Source organism: Alexandromys fortis, unplaced genomic scaffold (assembly GCF_014885135.2).
Source record: "Alexandromys fortis isolate MF-2015 unplaced genomic scaffold, M_Fortis_MF-2015_v1.1 scaffold_84, whole genome shotgun sequence".
Classification (NCBI taxonomy): domain Eukaryota; kingdom Metazoa; phylum Chordata; class Mammalia; order Rodentia; family Cricetidae; genus Alexandromys; species Alexandromys fortis.
This window is the reverse complement of record NW_026068017.1, coordinates 5,269,916-5,293,752: the sequence shown is the minus strand read 5'-3', so window position 1 is coordinate 5,293,752 and position 23,837 is coordinate 5,269,916. Positions and strand designations below refer to the sequence as shown.

The 23,837-nt window shown below is 45.4% G+C and overlaps 1 long non-coding RNA gene across 2 annotated transcripts; it reads right to left on the bottom strand.

Annotated features, from left to right (window-relative positions):
* Positions 1-253: 253 nt before the first annotated feature.
* On the bottom strand, positions 254-23,256 carry LOC126514008 (uncharacterized). Of its 2 annotated transcripts, none has more exons than XR_007595481.1 (4): positions 23,149-23,256; positions 21,395-21,536; positions 15,069-15,163; positions 254-312 (listed from the first exon to the last, which is right to left on the bottom strand). It is a non-coding gene; the product is annotated as an uncharacterized lncRNA (long non-coding RNA). The 2 variants fall into 2 exon arrangements; XR_007595482.1 differs by lacking the exon at positions 254-312 and adding an exon at positions 14,416-14,517.
* Positions 23,257-23,837: the final 581 nt, after the last annotated feature.

The window sequence follows — 23,837 nt, the reverse complement described above, 5'->3', positions numbered from 1 at the left end:
TGAATCACCAACAGCTCTGAGCTAGGGGTAGGTGCATGCCTGTAATCCCCAAACTCAGAAGGCTGAGAATCAAGAGTTGGAGGCTAGCCTGGGAAATAAAGGGAGACAATAAAAAAAAATACAAAAAGAAAATCACAGTTGGAGTTTCAAATCCTTATGGATCACAACATTCTTTTGAAACATTTTATTAGGATTTTTAAACACATACCAGAAGAAGATGGAGCCCAGACCCCTCACACCCGTCAGCCAGCTTCAACAGTCCTCAGTGTTGCCTGGCTTCATTAGTCCTTCCCATGGCTTGTCCTTCTTTTACTGGAACATTTGAAGGCAATATCAGATATTACTTCAGCCATAAATATGCCAATATTTATCTCTGGCAGATAAAAACTACACTGAACACAATCATGCCCATAGCACATCCAACACAAATAATCCCTTCCTAGCCAATCATCTGTGTTCAGTTTTCTCTCGTTATCTTCAAAATGTGTGGTTTCGTCTTTTCCACTCAGAATCCAAACGCGGTTTTTATACTGCACTGGAGTCTTTGTCCATGTCCCCTGCTCCGTGTCTCTCGTGACATTTATTTGCTGATAAAACTGGGTCATCTGTCCCTTGGAATTAGTCACATTGGCTGACTGCAGTGACTCGGGACAGTTAAATGTTTTTTAAACCTGAAGTCTCATGTTAAAACTCAAGGCCCAGGGCGGCATTCCAGACTCTGAACGCACATAGCAGAATTACTAGCGAAGGATTTTTAATATTTTGGAATTTCTGGCCTCTCTCTTTGTAATTTCTATTCCTCAAATCTAGAATAGTGCCCAGCAGTGTTCTTACTTATTTATTCATTTGGAAGCAGCTCAAGTGAGTCTCATATGCACCCCTTAGTTAAGAATTACTGACCTCACCACGCATGGTGGCACATGCCTTTAACCTTTGGGCTTAGAAATCAGAGACAGGCAAATTTCTGTGAGTTCAAGGCCAGCCTGGTCTACTTAGGAAGTTCCAGGCCATTCTGGGCCACAGAGAGAGAGAGAGAAAGAGAGAGAGAGAGAGACCCTGTCTCAAACAAAACATCAAAGACTAAACCGAAACAAAACAAAAAGAATTACTAACTTTGATTGTGGGGTTTTTCTCAAAGGACTACAGTTGTGTAGGATAATAACAACATAAAGGAGGAGACAAAGAAATGAGGGAAGCTGAAAGAGGAAGATGAGGGGGGAGGGGAAGGGGGAGGAGAAGTGGTGTCAGAGAAGAAGGATGGGAGGGGTGGGAACAACAATCCTTACTGAGTCCCAAGCACTAATTCCAACCGGGATAAGCTGAACTGAGAGACGGCATTAGTGAGAGAGGAGATTCAAGTCCTGCGTTCCTAAGTGAGCGTTATAGAACATAACAGGCTTCAGGTGTAAAGCCCAGCCAGTGTTCTAGCCCCTGTCCAAACAAACAAACAAAATGGAGACCTCCAGATGCCCAGAGACCTATGGGCACCCTCTGTGTGTGTGTGTTCTGAACTCCTGCCTTGAGGAAGGGTCCCAGCCCGCACTAAGGATCGCTGGTATCCGTGGTGATTCCTCTTGTGAACAGTAGGAATCACCTGGGTTGAAACATAACACCGAGTAGGCTAAGAGCTTTGATACATTTGGGATAAATCCTTTATGTGACTTATTTTTAAAAGTCATACTCCAGTATAATTTAAACAAAACAGCTTACTCTTATCATTTCAAATAAACATGTAACGAGTATCTAAAGACTATCAATATGAAGCTAAGTGTGAGGGTGCAGGCTTACATCCCCAACATTAGGGAAACTGGGGTCAACCTGGTCTACAGAATGAGTTTAAGGCCACTCGAGACTGCATCCTGCCCCAATTAAAAAAAAAAAAAAAACAATTCTAACAACAAGAGCAGAAAGAAAACATAATCGCAGTTTGAAAACATATCCAGTATGGCTGAGTATGACCGATTTCTCATTATTCACAGATGAGAGTCAATAGACATGTTTTACATTGGAAAACCCATAAACAGAAAAATGAGAGCTGGTGGGATGTCACTTGCCAGGCCTGACACCTGAGTTCAATCCTTGAACAAACCAGACTTCTGCGAGTTGTTCTGTGACCTCCACACAAGTGCCCGGCCATGGCAGGTGTGCACATACACACTCACAGGATACTTGCTTCTTTAAAGAAGGAGGAGAATTGCAGGGTGCCTTCCAGCAAACTGGATGACCTGAGTTCTCTGGAACCCCACATGGTGAAAGGAAAAATCAGCTCCCTGAAGCTGCCCTTTTAGCTCCACACATGTGCTGTGGCGCATGCTTGTACACACACACATACAAGCACATGAAATCAATTAAAATGTAATTAAAAAGGTTAAAAGAATAAATGCATTAAATTATGAACTACATAATACAGACTGGGAAAAAAAAACATAAATATAAACCAAATGAAACTATTGGCTAGATAGTTGACAAATAAGAGTTTTGAGCACTTTATTTTATGTGTCCGGGTATTTTGTCCGCATGTATATCTGTGCACCACATGTGTGTCTGGTGCCAAACGAGGTCATGAGATTCCTTGGAACTGGAATTACTGACAGTTGTGAGCTGCCATGTGGGTGCTGGGAACTGAACCCAGGTCCTCTGGAAGAGCAGCCAGCACTCTTGACCCCGATCCATCTCTCTAGCCTACGACAATGGCTCTTTACCCACGTAATTAAAAATGTCCTCCAATCAATAAGATTAGCACAAGTGACAAGTTGGGGGTGCAGAGCAAACATGTAAACAAGCAAAAGAGGTACCAGAAAGGGATTCCCCAAAGGCAATCAACAAAGCATGTTTGCGGTGGAATGAAGGTGTCCAGCAAACTGATCATCAGGAAGTATAATCCTCAGTGAAGGGTTGGGAGATGGGCCTCTGGGGAATGTGCTTGGACCATGCAATCCTTCTGGGATGTGCGAGCACAGTGCCATCTTGGAAACAGAAACTGCTAGTGCCTTGATCTTCTCCTCTTCCTTTGCGGCTATGAGAAAAACATGTCATTCCTTCGCAAATCACCGGCTCTCCAGATTCCGTTACAATTGACCGAGACAACCGAAAACGCTGGCCAAGCACAGCAACAGCGGCAATGAAGTGCAAGGTCAAACAGCAATGGCACAGTTTTTTTTCCATTTGCCAGTTGGGCAAAAATTGTTAGCAGTATATGAAGTCAAGAGCAATAAGATTCTCTCAAGGTTGTGGAGAAAGGGGTACACTCATCCATTGCTGGTGGGAATGCAAACTTGTGCAACCACTCTGGAAAGCAGTGTGGCGGTTTCTCAGAAAATTCGGGATCAACCTACCCCTGGACCCAGCAATATCACTCTTGGGAATATACCCAAGAGAGGCCTTATCATACAACAAAAATATATGCTCTACTATGTTCATAGCAGCATTGTATGTAATAGCCAGAACCTGGAAACAACCTAGAAGCCCTTCAATTGAAGAATGGATGAAGAAAGTATGGAATATATACATATTAGAGTACTACTCAGCAGTAAAAAACAAGGACTTCTTGAAGTTTGCAGGCAAATGGATGGAAATAGAAAACACTATCCTGAGTGAGGTAAGCCAGACCCAAAAAGAGGAACATGGGATGTACTCACTCATATTTGGTTTCTAGCCATAAATAAAGGACATTGAGCCTATAATTCGGGTTCTTAGAGAAGCTAATTAAGAAGGAGAACCCAAAGAAAAACATATAGGCATCCTCCTGAATATTAACCTTCATCAGGCGATGAAAGGAGACAGAGACAGAGACCCACATTGGAGCACCGGACTGAAATCTCAAGGTCCAAATCAGGAGCAGAAGGAGAGAGAGCACGAGCAAGGAACTCAGGACCTCGAGGGGTGCACCCACACACTGAGACAATGGGGATGTTCTTTCGGGAACTCACCAAGGCCAGCTGGCCTGGGTCTGAAAAAGCCTGGGTTAAAACAGGTCTCACTGAACATAGCGGACAATGAGGGCTACTGAGACCTCAAGAACGATGGCAATGGGTTTTTGAGCCTACTGCATGTATTGGCTTTGTGGGAGCCTAGGCAGTTTGGATGCTCACCTTATGAGACCTGGATGGAGGAGGGTGGTCCTTGGACTTCCCACAGGGCAGAGAACCCTGATCGCTTTTTGGGCTGACGAGGGAAGGGGACTTGATTGGGGGAGGGGAGGGAAAGGGGAGGCGGAGGTGGGGAAGAGACAGAAATCTTTAATAAATTTTTAAAAAAAAGATTCTCTCACGTGCCACTTGATGGGATTGGAGATCAGTTCCGTATCTGTTGACAAGTTAAATGCCTACACCCTTTGAAATCAACACTTCTGCTTCTACCACCTAATTAGAAGAAACGGCAACATGTTTGACCAAAAAGCCAATCACAAAGAGAGTCTCTCTTGCATCCATTTTTACCCCAACTGAAGGCCCACAATGTGCCAGACACAATGAATGTACTCCAGGAACAGCACAGAAGAAAAGACTGCGCTGGTTTGTTGACTTTTTTGAGACAGGGTCCCCCAGGGTTTGGAATTACATGCATGCGCCACCACATATGACTCAGAAAATATCTTCTTTTGAAGAAGTTGGAGTGCCAGCCAAAGGAAACCAAAGCAGAACCAATAAATAACCTCACTAACAAAGGACCAAATAGAACACACCCAAGCATCAGTAAGTTTTGTGAGAAAATACTCAGTACAACTCATTAAAGAAGGCAAAACAAACTCAGATACCCTTTAAGAGAGAAATAATTATGAATAAAAATATTTATTCGAAGGCTGGGCATGAAGGCACATGCCTGTAGATCTAGAAGAATAAGACAGGAGGATTGTGAATTCAAGACCAGCCGAGGCCACAGTGAGAGCCTGTGAGATGACTCAGGGGATGAAGGTGAGTGCTATCAATCCTGAGGGCCTGAGTTTGATCCCTGGGACCCACATGGTGAAAGGAGAGAACCAATTCTCACATAGCATGGCACATGTGCATACATGCATACAAAAATGAATTTAAGTAGATATACATACATATCTATGGATTCATAGCTTTTTATTATGTGAGATATTATGCATCTTCGTATCTTTTTTTTTTAAATGAGATAGTTCCATATGGACTAGCATGGCGAATTCTCCAGGACATAAATTGAAATCTAAATAAAAATTGTACAAATTGTAAAAAGTTGTAACGTATTAGGTTTTTCAAAGTACTGAATGATATATGTGCACATGTATATAAGAAAATGAGAGTTCCAGAAGCAACCCAGCAGATGGATAACTGTGATCATTTCTAGGCAGGAGATTAGTACATGAAGGGAACAGCCAAGAGAATTTTTGCTTTTTCTGTATAATTTGAATTTTTTATGAGACTGTTTCTGTACATGCCTCACATATTAAAAAGGAACAAAATAGCTGTTACAGAACACAGAAAATGATGGAACTCTTCCCAATTCAATTTACAAAACCAGCATAACCCTGACATCGAAACCCTTCAATGTTAGTGCAAATAAAGACAGCTAGAGATTGATTTCAGTTATGAATATGGATGGAAAATTCCTGTGTTGAACACTAGCAAATGGAATCCAGCAGTATATAAAAGCCATGACTAAGCAGGCTTCGTTCCAGAATCACAAGGATGAATGAATATCAGGAAATCTAGTAACACAATTTATCAAGACAATCTGTACAGTGCTTGGACCTGGGCAACAGGGCTCCCGCGCCCTCACCCCAGCCCTGCCTTCTTGCCACCCACAAATAATAAATCCTGGATCCCCTGGGCTAAGGGACTGGTCTATCTGGAATTTTTCTTCCCTTTAGACTATACTTCCCCCAAACAGGTAGGTGTTGGTGTGGGCCAGCTTGAAGCCCTAAATCTGGGCCTGGATGGTAGCTGAGTTGGTCAGCAAGCCAGCTCTCCCACACTGACCAAGCAATGGGAAGTTTTGCTGTCTTAAACAAACAAAAAACAAAAAGGAGGAGGAGGAGAAAGCGGGGAAGAAGGAAGGAGTGAACGAACGAATGAACAAACAAACAAATGAACCATGGGGCTAGACAGCTCAGCAGTTTAGGGCACTTGTTGCTCTTACAGAAGATCAAGGTTCAATTTCCAGAGCCCACATAGTAGCTCACAACCATCAGTAACTCCATTCCCAGGGTAACCCATGCCCTCCTCCGACCTGCCTGGGCACCAGGCAAGTACATGGCACACAGACTTATGTGCGAGCAAAACACTTATACAAATAAAATAAAAAATAAAAATAGTAGAATCACTTTATTGTTGTGAGCAAATAAAAACATCACACAGCTAGACAAAAGCAGCCACTCAAGTATCAAATGCTGTGTTTTTCACTGAGCCTCTATAAGGCTATACCAGCCATCCTGATGAAGCCATAGTCATCCTGATGAAGCCATGGCCATCCTATGGAACCATGGCCATCTTGATGGAACCATGGCCATCCTGATGAAGCCATGGCCAACCTGATGGAACCATGGCCATCCTGATGGAACCATGGCCATCCTGATGATGAAACCATGGCTCTTTGCTTATGGTATTGACACTTTCACTGTCAATTACGTCTTTATGCACTTAGTCACCACAAAAGAGAAATGCAATCAGCTTTCTGCCTCCTCTCGTGGCCCTTGTCCTCTTGCCTGCTTTCCACCCTCAGTATCGCCTGAGGTCACTCTTTCTCAGACGGAAGCCTTTCTAAATGCCGTATACCATCCCACACCTACAGCTGTTTGCCATACACATGTATGTATCGACTAGATGTTTTATCTCTGTATATACTGTCAAGTGTTTGCCATAATCGTGCTAATGGACATACCCTCACCTGTTACCAGGCTTTCCTTGTGTGGGCGTGATGAGAACATTTAAGATCTCTTCTCTTGGGCTGGAGAATCAGATAAAGAGACCCAACTGCCCAAAGCCGTCCTCCAACCTCTATGTGTGCTCCACGGCTCTGCGCCCCTGCCCGAAACCAGGGGAGCTTCAGGTTCAGGGAGTGACCCTTTCTTAAGGCAATAGGGTGGATGCTGGTAGAGGAAGACACTTAGCCTTGGCATGCGCATACACTGTGAACATTCTGCACACTCACAGGCATGCCCAATACACACTACCCCTTTCTCTGAAATCTTTTTTTTACTTCCAGTGGATCTACAGTACTTCCATGTTTTTCTGGGGTCCAGTGCCGGGTTTCAATGTTTCCGTAGAGTAACTGCTTCCGAGGAATCGGTGGGTGCATTGCATTTCTGTGCACTGAGAGCATCCAAAAGCCTCTCTATAAGGCTACTTTGAAGTATTCATTAAATTACTGTCAGCCATTGTTGTCCCGCTGTAGTGTCATCCCTGGAGGACAGCAGTCCCCACAATGACCCTTTCTCCTCTGGGACGAATGGATCTTTTGTAGGGAGGCACTTGAAGATTGCAAACAGCTGGCTCTTTATTGGAATTTTAATTTACTCATTTTTAAATTTATAGCCTCAGAGTTTCCTGTTTTATTACCATGTAACTTCTTATACTTTGGAGGGGGCTTGTGTAAATGTGTTAATATTGAAACTGATTTTTAAAAAAGTGTGTGTGTGTGTGTGTGTGTGTGTGTGTGTGTTTGGTGTTTGGGTATGAATGGGGGGACACTTGTGCCACACACACACTTGTGTGTGAAGGTCTGAAGTCAACTTGAAGGAGTCAGCTCTCTCTTCCACCATGTGGCCCCTAGGGATCAAACTCAGATTGGCAGACTTGGTAGCAAGCACCTTTGCTCACTAAGCCATCTCACTGGTCCTAAGATAAAATTTAAAGGGCAAGCTCCTGATGTGTAAGTCCTCCACTGAGCACAGACCTTCAGTGAACTCATCTCCCTCCTCCTTTGTTAAAGCTCAGACACACACACCACTGAGGTTCCTGGGGGTGTGTGTTTGGAGGTGGGGCTGGAGGTGCGAAAGTGCAGTGTTATCAGTCCTAGTGGGGGTTGGGGGGCATTTCCCCAAAAAGGAAACTAGTGACAAGAAGAACGGAAGGGAAGATTTCCCCCATGGATATATCTTTAGCAGGGCAGTGGTGGCGCAGGCCTTTAACTCCATCACTGGGGAGGAAGAGGTGGAAGAATCTCTGTGAGTTGGAGGCCAACCGGGTCTACAGTGCTAATTTCAAGACAGCCAGAGAAACCTTCTTGAAAAGCCACAAAAAAGAGACTGGCATTGGCACATGGATTTCTTGGAATGGAAATAGATACCATCAGGTAAAGGCACAAACCCTCCAACCCCGCTGGCGATCAGAGGGAAGGGAGATCCCGCCTCCTTGCATTCACAAGTCAGACCTCCTTGTGGGAGACTGAGGTGGGGAAGAGATGGGCAAGTGTGGCCCCTGCTGAGGGGGCTATTAGGGGGCAGAGGACCAGTCCTGACAACTCTTCCCAGAATGATAATAATAATAATAACAACAACGACAACAACGCTACAGAGAGAAGAGCTGAGCTGGCTAGAAGGTCTTCCCAGGGGTAGCCACCCGCCTAGGTTGGGGTGCTAGAAGTAGTACGGTAGGAAGACATAGCTAGCCACTGCAGAACCCTCTGGAAGCTCCATTTTTAAAATTCAGGAAGTATCTGCCACATTACACAAATTATGTCTAATTCCCCTCGTTCTCTTTTGCTCCCCCCCCCCCCGGGTTTTCTCTCTCTCTACTCCTCAGCTCCAAATCTACAGAGTCTGCTTATCATTCTTGTATGTGCGGGCTATTTTAGGAAACGTTTGTGCGCTGGCAGCTGTCCCTGATCTGACCAGAGCACACCTCCACAGACAGACACATTCTGCAGATTTCTAACAAAGCAAATATGTTGGTTTTGGCACAGATTTGCTCCAACATATCAGACTATATTGCTTGGTTGACTAGGAGAAAATATGCAGGGAAAACACATTTTATGACTTTAATTGTTATTATAGGTGCTTTCAGAAAATAAATCTGGGACCTGTAATATATTTAAGTGAAAGAACTCACATCTGGTTCCGATTAGCTCTGGAGTCTGTTGGCTGACTTAGCACGGGAACCTTTTCTGGAAGTCAACTCTGTGTCTGGGGACTTTGTTTTCACCCCAAGAGGCACAGTGGAGACCTTGTTCCTACACAAAGGCATTAACTGTTAGTGTGACCCCCTCGTGAACATGGCAATGCTAACCAGACCCCTCAAGGCAGAGTCCTTTCTTGGAGGAACACACAGGAATGGCAGAAGGACAAGGCCTGGATAGAGAGAGGTTCAGGACAGCGTGACAGACTAGGCACTGGGTCCCTTTAACCGCCATTCACAGAAGCCAGCATTGCTATCCTTATTCAGGGCAGGAAGACAGAAGAAATGATGCACACGGTGGTACATCTCGCTTTCAGCATGGCCAGTTGGTGTACTTTCTTCTCATGAGACAGGGAGAGCAGTACGAAGTGCCTTTCACTTCCTTCGTGGGAAAGATGCGGGATGAATGACAAGAAGCGGAGTGTGGTACTGTGTGCTTGTAGTCCAGGTGCTGGGAAAGCTGAGGCAGGGGGCTGCTTAAGGTAAGAGTTTGAGTGTAACCTGGGCAATATAATAAGACTTCATCTCAAAAAATAAAAATTAAAGATATTCATAAGAATAGGTTATAATGAAGCCAATAGCTGCACTGGGGCCCAAGGACCCCGAGCGTTCTAGAAAGTAGTGTTTAGCGTTCTAGAAAGTAGTGTCTAAAACGTAAACCCTGTGGCCTCATACTGTCTGTGGGCTGCGACTGTCTAGCTACCAGGACCATCACACTTCCCTTTTCTTTCTTTTCTGAAGACTTATTTTATTTTTAAGTGTGTGGCTGTTTTGCCTACATGCATGTGTTTGTATGTATGTACACCACATGTGTGTCTGGTGCTCATGGAGTCCAGAAGAGGGTATCAAATCCCCTGGAACCGGAGTTGGAGTTGCAGATGATTGTGAGCCACCGTGTGGGTGCTGGGAACTGAAGCCAGAACCTCTAGAAAAGCAGCCAGCACTCTGAACCATCTCCTCACCATCCAATCCCCTAACTACAGCATTCAGCATGACCTTAAAAACATCACCATGTGGATGATTCTGTGTCCCCTCAATCTGGGGGTGAGAGGGTGGTAGAAAGGAGGAGATAGGAGTGAGACCATGGAGAAATGGGACAGTTAAGAGAGGAGAGGGATGACGTGGGAGAGCAATGAAAAGAGAGATCTTGATAGAGCCCCTATGGGGTTAGAAAGAAACCTGGTGCTAGAGAAATTCCCCAAAATCCACAACAGTGACCCCAAATAAGAGTCCTATCAAGAGTGGGCTGGGTGCCTGACTGAACTTCCCCTCTAGTCAGATTGGTGGGTACCACAACTAACATCATAGAGCCTTCATGCAGCAACTAACAGAACAAGATGCAGAGATCCACAACCATCCACCACGCCAAGCTCCAGAAATCCAACTGAAGAGATGGAGGAGGTAATACATGAGCAAGGGAGGTAAAGATCATGAGGGAGCGTTGGGAGCTGTGAACCCCCAGATCCTGAAACAACTTGTTTTCCCCTGATCTGAGTGCCTACAGCTGCTCTGAGCAGGAGACCTCAGGAGTTCCTGATGGCAGGAGAGTGGTTTCTGGTGAGTTTGGCTGGGGCGTGGCTATCCCTATATAAGCTGCCCCTGAACACAATAAAGGAGGCATTCTTGGGGCATTCTGGCATCAAGGATGACCTGTATCTCTCTGTGCATCTCTGTGTGTTTCAATCTCCAGCCCCTTGCCCAGTTCTCGAACTGTCCGGTGGTGCCTTGAGCACAGACAGGTGTGGTACGCCTCAAGGGAGAAATCTACAGAGACAGCTGATCCAAGCTCACAGGAACTCGCGAACCCTAGACTGACAGCTGTGCAAACTGCATGGGATCGGACTAGGTCCTCAATATGTGGGAGACAGTGGTGAAACTTGCACTATCTGTGAGACCCCTGGCAGTAGGACCAGGATCTATCCCTGGTGCATGAGCTAGCTTATTGGAGCCCATTGCCTATGGTGGCAGGCCGTGCTCAGCCTTAATGTGGGGGATGGAGGTTGGTCCTGCCACAACTTAACGTGTCAGACTTTGTTGACTTCACATGGGAGCCCTTACCCATTGAGAGAAGTGGATGGGGTGGGGTTGGGGGGGAGGCAGAAGTGGGCAGGAGGAGGAGGAAGAGGGGAGAACCGTGGATGAAAAGTAAAATAAAATTAAAAAATAAATTAAAATAAAAAGATAAAGTGGTGCCTATGGCAGATTGGCCTATGCCCACCCTGGTGCAAGCATTTCCCACGGGCAACTGAGTTTCATGGACCTGCTCATGGGAATGCTTCCAGGTCGCTCTGCTTGCCTGACTGATTTTGCTCAGCATGCTCCCCAGTCGGGTTCTGCTCTACCTCCACACTGGCTCTAACTAATCAGATTTGTTAGGTGTAGTTACTTTCAGCTCTGCTAGGTCTCATAGTCATTCAGGTGCTGCACCAGGACCTGCTTTAGTGCCACAGCCGTGACACCTGCAAGCATCACTCTTCTATCCTAAAATTCTCATACACACCAGCTACCAGAACAGTGACTCTACCTGCCAAAAAAAAATTTAAGGCTAATGAGGTCTGGGGAGGTAGCTCAGCTGATACAGTGCTTGTGGACCTGATTCCAGCACCCTCATAAGAAAGCCAGACCTGGTGGCTCAACTCAGCAGCCCCAGTCCTGGGGGTGGAGGGAGTAGCAGGAAAGTGCAGAAGCAGGAGAATCTGTGGAGCCAAATGGCTAGCCAGCCAACCAGTGAGCTCCAGATTCAGGGAGATACCTTATCTCCAGCCTAATGAAAACATTTAAAAGTATTTCTTTGAAAATAAATAAGTAGATATTGATTGATGAAAACAACCAATGTTCATCTCTCGTCTCCACACACTAGCACATACATATGCACACACACACACACACCACACACACAAACATGTGCACCATATACACACACACCACACACACATCACACACAAACATATGTGCACCATACACACACACACACACACACACACACACACACAAAGAAGAATGCATAAAGAAAAAATTGCTTGATTTGACCTTTGGACATGTAAATGTCTAAAATTTATGGTTGAAATTGCAGCCATGGTAGGAATGAGGACAGATAAGCAGGTAGTACAGAAAAGCATGGGATTGGATCAGGCACGCACTCCCAGGATTGTGAAAGTGTATGTGCGCTCATCTCAGGAGCGGAGCGCTAGAGTCATCAAAGGACAGAATTGGAAGCACCTGAACATTTTGGGAAAGATGTTAGATTCTTTCTTTCCTCTTTGTTCACAAAATAACCAGGTCAGCAGGGTCTTGTGGCACAATGGTGGGAAGTCCTTTATAGCATGGTGTGGGGTATGGTTAGCGGCCTAACTCTAGGTAATTATTGAACATCTTAAATGGAGCTCATGCACTAGGAGACCACATTTTCTGTTTTGATGGACTGGAAGTTAAAATTAAACAGTTATTTGTGGTTAGTGTCAACCACATCAAAGAATATAGCTCTACACAAACTAATAGTACTATTAATAGCCTAGGAACTAGGGCCTGGAGAAATGGCTCAGAGGTTAAGAACACTGGCTATTAAGAGCACTGGCTCTTGCAATAGATCTGGGTTCAATTCCTAGCACCAGCAAGGTGGCTCACAACCATCTGTAACTCCAGTTCCAAAGGATCTGAGCCCTGTCTGACTCTTAAGTACCAGGCATGCATGTGATATACAGACACACATGCAGACAAATCATTCATACACATAAAACAAGATTTAAAAATGATATAGGGGCTGTGGTAGTTTGAATGTAATTGGCCCCCATAATCTCATAGGGAGTGGCATAATCTCATAGGTGTTGGAGTAGGTATGGCCTCCTTGGAGGAAATGGTGTCACTGGTGGGGGCAAGCTTTGAAGTTTCCTATGCTCAGGATACTGCCCAGTGTCTCAGCCAACTTCCTATTGTCTGCAAGACTTAGGATTCTCAGTTATATCTCCAGCACTATGTCTCCCTGCACGCTGCCATGCTCCCCACCATGATGATAATGAACTATGCTGTCTGGTTTTGTGTGTCAACTTGATGCAAGCTAGAGTCAACAGAGCAAGGCGCCTCCATTGCAGCAAGGCCTCAGTGAGATACAGCTGTCAGGCATTTTCTCATTTAATGATCCAAGGGAGAAGGCTCAGCCCATGGTGGGTGGTGTCGTCCCTGGGCTGCTGGTCCTGGGTTCTATAGAAGGTGGGCTGAGCAAGCCACGTGAAGCAAGCTAGTAAGGAGCACCCCTCCATGGCCTATGTGTCAGCTCCTGCCTCCAGGATCCTGTCCTGTTTGAGTTCCTGCCCTGACTTCCTTCAGTTATGAACAGCAATGCTGAAGTGTAAGCCAAATAAGCCCTTTCCTCCCCAACTTGCTTTTTAGTCATGGGGTTTTGTCCCAGCAGTAGAAACCCTAACTAAGACGTGGTCTGAACCTCTAAAACTCTAAGCTAGTTCCAAATAAATGTTTTTATTTATGAGTTGCTGTGGTCATGGTGTGTCTTCATAGCAATAAAAACTAAGACAGAGGCTATTTCCTGGGAACCCAGGAATGGTCCTGACCATAGCCCATTATCCTGGCCAGTATTTAATTAAAGCTTTCTTCAAAAAAAATCTTATTGGAAAGAAAAACTACCAAGGCATGGAAGAGGCATGTGCATAAAATTCTAGAACCTGGGAGGCTAGGACAGGAAGATTGAGAATTCGAGACAAGTATGAGCTACCTTGTCTCAGAAAAGGAGGCAGCCTACTAGAATAAAACGGAAATGCATATTTATGTAATCTTGAGGCAAGAGTCATTTTGATATAATATTAGAAACAGAAACCATAAAAGAAAAAAGGCTTCAACTACCTAAACATATAAAACCTTAGAGTACATGAAATCCAGTCTATTAAAAGGCACACACAGGTAGAAAAAAATACCTTATAGTAGACCAGTAAAGGATTGTTATTTTGTGTATAAACATTACTAATTAATTAGAAATTAATCCATTACCAATTTCTGACTAATTTCTAATTAATTGATTCACGTTAATTGTGAATTGATCAATAATAAATGAAATGAGCTTCGAAGAACAAGCGAAAAGCATGAATAAGAAATCATACAAGTGCGAGCGGCCAGGGTCAGAGAGATAGATCAGCGGGTGAAGGTGGCCGCCACAAAGCCTGACAATCCAAGTCCCAGCCCTAGGAGCTGTGTGGTACAAGAGTCAACCAACCGCAAGTTGTCCTCTGACTTCATGGGTCCCCTGTGGCATATATACATACATAATTTTTTTAAGATGCTGCCCTGGGGGCAGGATACATCAGCAGTAAGAGCTTACCTAGGGTGTAGGTGGCCCAGGGTTAGGGGAGCAAGTATTTCCTATGTTGTATGTACAATGCAGGTATTTGTCTATGTTGTATGTACAGTGTAAACTGTGTAACTTGAAGCAGTTTTCCTGTAGAGAAATTTAGCAATAAAGATCAAGTTAAACATTTTTAGGTCAAATCTCAAGAAAGTTGGCTTTCTTTTTAATCTGTCACATATCCATACAACTCTAGGGAGCCATTGGAAGCTGAGTCCTGGGAGTGCCAGGAGGCCACAAGCCCTGCCATTCCCTAAGTCTCCACTTAGCTTTGTGTCAAGCGTGTCATTGGCAGAAACGCTTCTCTTCATTCTCAGTACAGCCTCATGCAGCCAATACTGTCTCCAGGCCCCAAGTTCAGAGTGGCCAATGTGCAGCCAGAACTGTAAGGGGCTGAGACTCCAAGGCCACAGACAGCACTGAGACTTCTTGCAGGGTGCCTGCCTCCAGTAAGATGACCCTAAACAAAGACACTTCTATCCCCAGCTCTCCTGCTAGGAGCCAGCACTTTACAGGGATGCACACACATACCCAGGACCACAACAGACCGTGACCTACAGCGCTCATAGATGCTTGCCCTCTTTTCCTGGGCCCCAAGGTAAAGAAAGTTGGAGCTGGAATGTAAGGAATCTGAAGAGACTCACGGATTCAATGGGGGCTGAGGAGGGTAGAGCCTTCTGAAAAGGAATTTGGGGAATTGAGTGTGCTCGGCCTTTTCCATCTGCTTCTCCACTAGGACCTGCCAAATGACAAGGGAATGCTGCGTGAGTGCCCATCCTTGTCTCATCCATCTCACACACTGAGCTGGGGTGCAGGTTCTCCCTGGGGAGGGAGAGCTGGAGACGGCTGAGCCCGAGACAGTCCAATGGGCTTAGGGGAAAGGGAGTGGGTGGGGAAAGCCCAACACCATTTGGTCTCCATCAAGACTCAGAAAGCAACTTAGGCCAGCCCTGTCACCAAGAGTTGGGCTTATAGCATAGCCGTGGCAGCTGGGACGTTTTCCAGAGTGGCCGGACTTAACTGACTGCACAGGTCAAAGGCTGGAGACCCTGTATCAGCGTGATCTCTCCTGGGTCTGGCAGAGTGGAATGAGGCAGTTTGCTGGGACAAAGACAGAGTGTGCAGAGGTCATTTTTGTTTTTCGTTACAGGCCTGCCTATTTCTTCAAATAAATGCCTTTTGCTTTTGTTTCTGTGTTTTAAAGACATTTTCAAAGTAGCTATGAAAACAGTCATGTCTGTTCTGTTGAGCCTTAGCTGTAGTCTGTGGAGCAAGGCGCTAAGCCAGGCTGTATTCTGTTAAGGCCAGGGGTACTCACACTTCCTCCAGGCTAGCATTCCCTGGGATGTTTGTTTAGAACATTCCCAAGTTCTTCCTTAGCCCTGCTCAGTCAGAGTCTCCAAAGCTGGAGAAGAGCTCTGTCCTTCACATAAAGAGACATGCCTTACAGGCGTTGCTGCAAGGTTACAGGACACTTCTCCAACTCCCAATTTTAGACAAAAGAAAAGAATAGGCTGAGTCTATGATCGCTGAGTCTTTCTGTCCTTTGTGTCCCCAACATGCTGTACAATAGCTCCAGGGCTTATGTGAACTTCTTCATAGGTCTGGGACACACCAGGAACCACAGAGAGGCAGCGGTGGGATGGGGACTCAGCCTGGAGCTGGGTTTAGGACATGGGAGTCTTAGTTTGGTTCTCTGACAGTTATGTGGCAGGGCAGCATTGTGAAGCTTTCCTACTGTTGGATTGACCTACACACACACACACACACACACACACGCACACGCACACAGACAGACACACACACACACATATACACAGACAGACACACACACGCACATGCCCTTTCACCCTGGCACATCACAATGCACATTTAATAACAGACTCAGAGAACCCCTAAATCAAAGCTGCTTAATTCAATTTAACCAAGCATTTCCTTTGCTGACTGTAGAACCATGTTCACTTTTCAAGGGACACTAATTGACAGCCCACATCCCTGGCTCGTTCTTGGGGAGCATTGACACAGAGCTTCCCGCTGCTCAAAGCATCTCTCTTCAAAATGATACTGGCACCACTCAAAGTGGGTCATGATTTCTTTTGCCTTCCTTCATTTGTGCTTTTCTTTTTCTTCTTTTTGTTTCCTTCCTTTTCTCAGATTAGTTTGTTTGTTACCATTAGGATCTATTCTACTAAGACCATAACGCACGTTTCTAGGCTAATGTCACTTGAAACAGAGAACAATGGTAACTGCTTATAACAGTTCAACAGTATGATGTCATTAAGAGGATAGACACAAAGGCCTGGTGTGCTGCCTGGCATGCCAGCACGTGGGTGACTGAGGCAAAAGGATCATGAATTCAAGACAAGGCTGGACTACAAAGGAGAAACGGTCTCAAAAAAGATTCAAACAAAGAAAAGGAATTCACTTGGAGCTAGCGAGATGGCTCAGGAGATAAAGGCACTTGCCAACTAATAGGTTTTCTGTACCCCAAGATAGCTTTGTCCACCCATGTAGTAAGCCAGATCAAGCCAAATTTAAGTAGATAACAGTTTTATTTGAACAATGCAACTCCCAAGTGTGTTCTCCAGTCCCAGAGATGGGGGCTGGAGACGCCACCCATCTGAACAAAAGCAGGGAGATTATATAGGCTGTAGGTGAGAAGAGATGATGTGTCTGCCACAAACTGGATTTGTGCCCAAGTATGGCCAAAAGCTGGATGCTTTAGGCAGGGACTTGGGCGGCTGGCAACTTCAGGGGAGGAAACTGCCTTAGCCACCAAGAGTGTGGAACTGGGCTTTTTAGTGCCTTCCCTTTATTTGGAGATTCTCTGAGTGGTTGGGGTTTGGAGAGAAAGGAATGGGGTTTCTCAGACATGAAATAGTGAGCTGGAGGCTCCAACTGAACACCACCAAGTCTGAGTTAGATCCCTGGGCCTCACACATTGAAAGGAGAGAACCGATTTTTCCAAGCTGTTCTGACTTCCACATGTGTGCGTCCGTCTGCTGCTGTACTCACAAAGGTATGGGTGCACAATAAATAATGGGATTTTTAGTTTGTTTGAGACAGGGTCTTACTATAGCCGTGACTGTCCTGGAATCTACTATGTATACCAGGCTAGTATCAAACTCATAAAGATCTATGTGCCTCTGCCTCCCAAGTGCTAAGATTAAAGGCATGTGCTACTATACTTGGCACAATAAATAATACAATTTTAAAATAAATGTATGTGTCTGTGTCTGGGTATGTGCCCATGAGTACAGGTGCCTGCAGAGGCCAGAGGTGTCAGATCCTCTGGAGTTTGAGTTATAGGTGATTGTGAGCTGTCAGGTATGTGTGTTAAGGATTGAACTCAAGTCCTAGAAGAACAGTCTGAGCTTTTGAAGATGGCTGTGCCATCTCTCCATAACCCAATAAATGTAATTTTTAAATTAAAAAAAAAGTCCCTTGAAATTTTTTCTCGTGTGGTTGGATATAAACTTGCATAAAAAGTTAAGTTCTCTCTCTTTTTTTTTTCATTTGCTTTAGATTTTTAAGATTGATCTGTCTTAGCTTTCATAGTACCAGAAGGTTTTATGTAGATTGCTAGGGGGAAATACTCTTAATAGTCTCACCCAACTGTGTACTACAATAATGACTGATGTGGCCAATATATGCTCATGCATGCATCAATGGCATGGATTATGGGGTAACCAATGGCTTTCGGATTCTATGTAGGCCCAGTCCACAGGCTGAAACACATGTCTGGCCAAGAACCTGGGTGGTGAGCTCACATGGCTCAGTGGTGCACCTGCTGCTGTTGATCTGCTAAATGGGCATGGTAAATCAAATTGTCTTCTAAGTTCATTCTTTAGTCCCACAGATGAGTTTAACTCTTAGACCTCATCAACGAAGTTTCTCTCTGCCGTGAACAGCGGTTAGTGCAGAAGCTTATAACCAATCAAAGTGCAGAGGATAAGCGTCAGTGGGGTGCTACGCCATTAAGAGGGCTCCATATCACACATGCCCCATAAGGCTCAGGAACCATCAAAGAGAGATCGCAAAGGACTGGAGCTATGCCCCCCTCTGGACATGACAGGCCTGCAGACTGACCCACGGCAGCTGTGGTTGCCCGATAAGATCAAGCCAGCTAAGGTATGGAGCGTGTTGTCATTTAAGAAAAGCAGCCTGCGAGAAAAGGATGCCATGCGACAGAACTCACTTGGAGGGGTTTTTATTGGGGGAAAAGGAATGTAAACAGAGGGATGTGGAGAGGGGAGACTGGTCTCTAGGGACAGGAGCAGCAGAAGAGAAGAGAGAGAAGGAGAAAGAGGGGGAAGAGGGGAAGAGAGAGAGAAGGAGAGGGAGGAGGGAGGAATGGAGGGAAAGAGGGAGAGACAGGAAGACAGGCAGAGAAGGAGAGGGGAAGAGAGAGAGAGAGAGAGAGAGAGAGAGAGAGAGAGAGAGAGAGAGAGAGATGGAGATGGCCCAAGGCCCACCTTTTAAAGGGGAACAGAGAGAATGTGCACAGGAGTTGAGCTTGGTGGCTGCAGCTGAGGACCTCAAGGGCAGGCCAGTACAGATGCCTGAATAATAACAGAGGGGGAGAAGGGTCCAGAAGCCTTTTCCTATACATGGCTTCTAAAAACGTGTAACTTTCCCTTTGCAAACACATGCACCAGACACCTTTCATAAATTCTATTCATACTTTTCTCTACTTGCTTCTTTTCATGTGCCGAGGCTCTGAAACAGAAATTCTCTTGGAATTTTGCCACACTCATTCTTATTTTGGGTTTGTGATGGTTTGAAAGAAAATGGCCCCCACAGGCTTGCAGGGAGGGGCCTAATTAGGAGGTGTGGCTTTCTGGAGGAAGGGTGTTGTTGTTGTTGGAGGAGGTATGGCACTGGGGGTGGGCTTGGAGGTCTCAGAAGCTCAAACCATACTCAGTGTGGCAGACTCTTCTTGCTGCCTGTAGATCCGTACAGAACTTTCAGCGCTTTCTCCAGCACCTTGCCTGCCAGTGCACCACCATGCTTCCCACCCAGGTGATAATGAGCTAAACCTGAACCGTAAGCCAGCCCCTATTAAATGTTTTCTTCCACAAGAGTTTGTTGTGGTCATGGTGTCTTTTCACAGCAATAGAAACCCTAACTAAGTCAGGTCCCGTCCTGACTTCTGCGCCTACAATGGCCGCAGGTCATCACAGTTGCCCTGTCACCGTGAGATACCTGGCCTAACATCCTTTCTCCTAACCAGTGCTTTGCAGCCTGCAGGGCACTGTTTCTCTTCCCCTGCGCTCAGGCCTGGAAGCTGTGGAGACCAAGTCTCTTGCCATGAATGTGTGTGGTTTGTGCTGCTGCCAACAATAGAGATGGGCAGAGCTTTGCAGTGCAAGGAAAGTCTGAGAAAGTGCTCAAGGAAGAGCAGAAACAAGAAAACGACTGTGTCTAGTCCTTCTGCCTGGCACAAAGACACACGCGTGAGGAGGCCAGGTGTTAACCTTTTTGTTTTGCTATGTAGCCTTGGCTGGCTTAAGAATATGAAGGCCAAAAAAAAAAAAAATTAAAAAAAAAAGAGTATGAAGACCAGGCTGACCTCAAAATCATAGAGCTCTTCCCTTTGCTTTCCAAGCACCTGATTAAAAGCATTGGCAGACACACACAGTCAAAGTTCAGTCTTGGGTGTCACTCCTCAGGAGCTACCCACCTTGGCTTTTGTTGTTGTTATTGTTTTGTTGTTGTTGTTTTGAGCCCGGGTCTCTCCTGGCACCTGGGGCTCGCCCATTAGGCTAGGCAGCTTGCCAGTCAGCCACAGGGGCTGACTTATCTCTACTTTCCCTGAGTTGGGATTACAAGTGTGTACATAAAAGTGTACATTGCCACACCCAACCTTTTACAAAGATGCTGGGGGATCGAACTCAGGTCCCCAGGTTTTCATGGTAAGCACTTCAAATGAGCTGTCTCTCCAGCCCTTGCAGTAGATTCTAAAAGAATAAAATAGAATGTCCTACTATGCAGAGTGAGCCTGTTCCCTGTTGCCATGCTAAGAGTATATTGCAAAACATTTAGGTTTTAGCCCATCTGAAAAGTTAGAGATGGCATCTGTGCAGTTTTTTTCTTTTACCTTTTTGTTTTGTTTTGTTTTGTTTGTTTTTCAAGACAGGATTTCTCTGGGTAGCCTAGGCTGTCCTGGAACTAGCATTGTAGACCAGGCTGGCCTTGAACTCAGAGATCTGCCTGCCTCTGCGTCTGCTGGGACCATCCAGCTCTTTTACTATTGTTTTTTAAATTTTAGTTAATTTCTATTTTGTGTGCATTGGTGTATATATATATGTACATGTACATCTGTAAAAGAATGTCAGATCCCCTGGAACTGGAGCTACAGACAGTTGTGAGCCGCCATGTGGGTGCTGGGAATTGAACCCAGGTCCTCTGAAAGAGCAGTCAATGCTCTTAACCACTGAGTCATCTCTCCAGTCCCATCTTTTACTATTCTTATGATGAGATAAATGAAGCATTTTGGGTAGGATCACAGCCCAGGATCACATGCCCAGGGAATGACACAACCCACAATGAAACAGGAATTCCTACATCAATTGACAATCCAGAGAGTCCCTCACAGGCATGTCCATAGACCAACCTGATAAAGACAATCACACAATTAATTAACACTGGTTCTCAGGTCTAGGCTGTGTCAAATTGGTAGTTAATGCTAACAAAGACAGGGGCTGAAGAAGAAGAGGAGATAAGTTATTTAAGAGATCTGCAATTCCCGCACATCTCAATTGTATCATGAACTAAAATTTTTGATTCTGCTGGATAATAATATAGGTTGAACATCTCTAAATTAAAAATCTGAAATCCTGAATGCTCCAAAATCTGAAACTTTGGGATGTAAGAACATGATGCCACGGGGGAAAGTTCCACACACAACCTCATGTATGTTAGGTTGCTGTCGAAATGCAAGCACATGAAAAATATTGAATATAATTACCTTTGGGAAGCTGGGTGTTGGTGGTGCATGCCTTTAATCCCAGCACTCAGAAGGCAGAGGCAGATGGATCTCTATGAGTTCGAGGTCAGCTTCATCTACAGAGTGAATTCCTGGACAATCTCCAAAGATACACAGAGAAACCCTGTCACAAAAAATAAAACAAAAAAATTACCTTTGGGCTATGTGAATAAAATATCCATGAAGCATAAATGAATTTCAGGCATTCGCTTGGATCTCATCTCCAAGATAAACTCATCATGTGTATGCAAATATTCTAAGATCACAAAAATTGACAGTTTCATAAGAGATAACCCAACCTACCCTTGGATGATTAAAATGTGTCCTGTCACCCCAATTTACATGTTCAAACCGAACCCCGATTTGATAACATTAGGAGATAGGGCAGCCAGTAGGTGGTTGGCTCATCAGAATGGGGCCTTCAGGAGGGACCTTAGTATAAAAAAGACTCCGAAAATCTTTCTTTCTGTCACAGGAAGACACCGGAAGAGTTGTCAGTCTAAAGAGGATCCGCACCAGAATGCAGTCAAGTTCTCATCTTGGTCTTCAACCCCACCCATCAGGACTGAGAAAGGAAGCCACAGTCTCTATATTCAGCAGCCTGCACAGACGAAGCCTCACACTTGTCTCACAGGACTGTTGAAGAATGGCAGGGGACAAGGCCTGCAAACTGCTCAACACGGTGCCTGCAATATGAAAGTCTTAAACACATGCTAGCTCTTTGACATTTTATGATCAGAAAACAGTTGCTTGGTGGCAGAGTGGGGGTGGGAAGGTGAGAGGGTCGGGGTGTAGGGGGGCAGTGGGATGGGGTTTGGCGCTCAGTTGCTAAAACACTAACTTAACTACCCATAACTAGGTTTGATTTTCCCTAGGACTGCCTGGGTATGGCAGCACATGTCTGTAATCCCAGTACTCAGAAGATGGAAGCAGGAAGATCAGGAGTTCAAGATCATCCTTGGCTAGATAGTGATTTCAAGACCAGCCTGGGGTGCCCGAAGCCCAGTCTCAAAAGAAAAACAGTTGCTGGGCTGTAGAGATGGCTCAGAGCTTACGTCTGCTTGTTTTTTTTTTTTTTTTAAGACTTGGGTTCTAGCCCAGCACCGACATGGAAGCTCAAAACTATTTATAACTCAAGTTTCAGGGGATCTGACACTCTCTTCTGGCTTCCGCCGGCACCGAGCACACAGGTGTTACAAATACATATGCAGGAAAAACATCATACACAGAAAATGACGAATTCTAAGAAAAGTATTTAAACCATATCATTGAGCTGCATGAAAAGACCAGATCCAAGGATGAAAGGCAGTGGGAATGGCGAGTCTTTAGTGGTAATGAGGTCTGTGAGCATCTGATGAATCCCACCTCCCCAGTGCTTTCCAGAACACAGCTAGCCTCTGCCTGGACTCACCCTCCCCTGAGTAGGCACCGGTGCTAGTCTGGCACATGGATTCCCTGGTTATGTTCTTTGACAGTTTTAAGTGAGGAGTTCAGCTTATTTTGGGTAAATTCCCTGGAAGTCCACGCTCACATTTCAAACTAGGCAGTGTGGCCACATTTTCCAATGAGTAAGTCCCTCGAATATAACTCCTGGTAAAGATCCCATGGGTATCAGAGAGAAATGTGCCATCACACGTGATAAACAGCAGGCCCCACTGCCTGGGGCTTGCCTCATCTGTCGGAGCTGGGGTATTTTGGAAGCTTGACCTCATTTGCAAACACGCGTCTGCACATACCTTCAGTCAGATGCAACTTTTCCGTTCCCGATTTAGCTCCTCGTTTTCCTCCTCCCGAAATGAAAGATGTGACTAAAGAGTCAGACTTTTAATAGATTCTCATTCCAGGTATGTTCCGGGGGAGTTCCCCTGTCTCTAAACTAACTTCCTGTTGACTCAGGATGAGCCGGGCCTGGGAGACTGAGCAGGGACGCACCAGGATGATAGATAAGGGCTGCGTGTTAGACGGGGTCAGCCGTTTCTTCATGCTTGCACTGTGACCCAGACCCAGAGAGCTTAGCGACCTGCCTGACCGTGCGCTATTACATGAATGCAGGCTGCCTGTCCTGTCAGTGTCTCCGCTTAACCCCTGGACTCCATCCTATCTGCAATTGACCTGTTTTTACAGTACCACCCCTGAGCCTTTCACTCTCTGGGTGGGACCTGGAAAAAGCGTCAGGCATTTCGCCCCCGGCGTGCACTGAGGAAAAGAGGAGGTTTCTGTGATTTTTAAATAGAAGCTTTGGAAAAGGGGTGGCAGCCCTTTATGTAAACCTCCCACAGACTTCTAGATCCGGCTGCCATCACTGTGACACCCTGTGTCCACTTAGCCTGGATTAGACGTAAGTTCTGTCCCTGAGTTCTTCCCTGTCGGCCCTCAACAGCCTGCTGAAACACATCACCACTTTCTAGGGCCTTTACTGAGACAC